This window comes from Physeter macrocephalus, chromosome 12 (genome assembly GCF_002837175.3).
Source record: "Physeter macrocephalus isolate SW-GA chromosome 12, ASM283717v5, whole genome shotgun sequence".
Classification (NCBI taxonomy): domain Eukaryota; kingdom Metazoa; phylum Chordata; class Mammalia; order Artiodactyla; family Physeteridae; genus Physeter; species Physeter macrocephalus.
The window spans coordinates 88,410,120-88,412,580 of NC_041225.1; the positions used below are offsets into that span (position 1 = coordinate 88,410,120).

Genomic DNA, 2,461 nt, shown 5'->3' on the forward strand with positions numbered 1-2,461 from the left:
TAGAAATACATTTGTACCAATTTTAAAAGCATACATCTAGACATTAACTTCATACTACATTTTACATTTCAAATGTACTGCGTAAGATATAGATATCTAAAATTATCTATTCTTTTAAAAAGAAGGCATCGGGCTTCCCTGGTGAAGCAGTGGTTAAGAATCCGCCTGCCAATGCAGGAGACACAGGTTTGAGTCCTGGCCCAGGAAGATCCCACATGCTGCTGAGCAAATAAGCCCATGTGCCACAACTACTGAAGCCTGTGCTCTAGAGCCCATAAGCCACAACTACTGAGCACATGTGCCACAACTACGGAAGCCCACGTGCCTAGAGCCCGTGCTTGGCAACAAGAGAAGCCACCACAATGAGAAGCCTGCGCACTGCAACAAAGAGTAGCCCCCGCTCGCCGCAACTAGAGAAAGCCCGTGCACAGCAATGAAGACCCAACATAGCCACAAATAAATAAATTTATACACGAACCCGGTTCCCCTGCATCGGCAGGCGGACGAGCAACCACTGCGCCACCAGGGAAGCCCCTAAGTTTTTAATTATATGTTACATAAACCTGCACTTCCAATTCTTTGCATCTATAATTATTTTTCAAGTAACTTTTAATTACATTAACCTTTCTTAAAAGTTAAAAAAATATATAGAAGCATTGGTGTTCAATAAGCAATTCATCTGCCAGTGCAGGAGACATGGGTTCGAGCCCTGGCCCGGGAAGATCCCACATGTTGCTGAGCAAATAAGCCCATGCGCCACAACTACTGAAGCCTGTACTCTAGAGCCCACGAGCCACAACTACTGAGACCCTGTGCCACAACTACTGAAGCCTGCGTGCCTAGAGCCCGTGCTCAGCAACAAGAGAAGCCACCACAATGAGAAGCCTGCGCACTGCAACGAAGAGTACCCCCCGCTTGCCTCAACTAGAGAAAGCCCGCGGGCAGCAACGTAGACCCAACATAGCCACAAATAAATAAATAAATTTATATATATATAAAAGAATGCATCAACTAAGTTTTTAATTATATGTTACATAAACTTGCATTTCCAATTCTTTGCATCTATAATTATTTTTCAAGTAACTTTTAATTACATTAATCTTTCTTAAAAGTTAAAAAATATATAGAAGCAGTGGTGTTCAATAAGCAAACAGTATTATTCCACATCTATCATGCTCTTTCTAAAAATACAGGCTTACAAACCTTTTTGACTTTCATAATATTTGTTATTTCAGGGAGATTTTTGAGAGAAACTTGATGACCTTCTACCTGAGATATTAGGTATTCTTGATTTATTTGTTTTTCTCCCTCTTCAATATAAGCAATCAGAACTGAAGTGTCATTTGCCGAGATACCAAATTTTTTCAAGGCCTCTGAAATCTAAGGGGGAAAAAAAGACGCTAAAACCAGTAGTTTCAACATCTGAAATCTCTCCCCATTTGTGCTCTTTCCTGGTCAGATTCTTATTTTTCATATCCTAATGGTTTTCTCTGTCTACAGTTTTCCAACAATCCCTTCCTAATATCTACCAGCTCTGCCTCTTGAGTACTCCCTGCTGAAAGCTGCACCTCATTCCCATAGATTCAAGCCTGGACTTGGCATGGCGCACAAACACCCACTCCCCCTGGACCCAAGTCACCCTCTCTAGCCATGCACTCCTGCCCTCTAGCCCGTCGGGACTGTTTGGGGCTCCCGTCATTTCATACTTTTTTGCCTGGGCTCACACTTTGCCCTCTGCCTGGAGTGCCCTCATCTTTCAAGGTCCAGTTCAAATGTCACTCCCCTTGCACTTTTCTCCTTACAGAATGAATTGCTTCTTTGTTCCCACAGATTTGCATTATTATTCCCATTATATCAATTATCTTAGGGCATTTGGACTTTGTCTTGTTCATCTGCCTTCCTCAGAAACATATTTGTTTCTTCTGCCCCTACAGCTGGAACAGGGACAAACTCAACAGATGTTTATGAATTGTACAGTCTCTTGAGTTATTTCAGTGATCTCAAAGAAACAATAGTTACCCAGTAATTTCCCCCCAGGTACTGGGGAATTCTATTACCACACATTTTATAAACTTTTCAATCATCTGTATTTTAAACTATGCCATGGGTTTCTTAACTTTTCTCTTGATGTCAGCACTTGATTGTGTTGTTAACAGTAGTGGTAATACTAAAACTTTGTCAGCAAAATTACATTTTTTTTTCAAATGTGCCCCAGGTAGAATGTTTTTAACTCAATAACTTTGATTACTATCAGTATCTCAAACCACAAACTCTTCCTATGCACTGGGTGTGTGAGCATGTGTTAAAGGGCTGCTCTAGGTCCCAGGTAGGCTTCTGGTGTATGGAAAAGACATGGGTTCTATCCTCAAAGAGTTTATGGGGAGAACGAGAGATACACATGATAACACACAAATATCCATGCCTAATTTTTATCATTAGATTTAAATATCAATTAGAGTGA

General features: G+C 40.9%; 2 protein-coding genes across 7 annotated transcripts in view; both read right to left on the reverse strand.

Annotated features, from left to right (window-relative positions):
- The window catches only part of LOC102976581 (EKC/KEOPS complex subunit TPRKB), a 279,834-nt gene that overhangs the window by 216,679 nt on the left and 60,694 nt on the right, over positions 1-2,461 (reverse strand). The gene's annotated exons all lie outside the window — the stretch shown is intronic.
- The window catches only part of LOC112067517 (EKC/KEOPS complex subunit TPRKB-like), a 166,645-nt gene that overhangs the window by 160,653 nt on the left and 3,531 nt on the right, over positions 1-2,461 (reverse strand). The gene's annotated exons all lie outside the window — the stretch shown is intronic.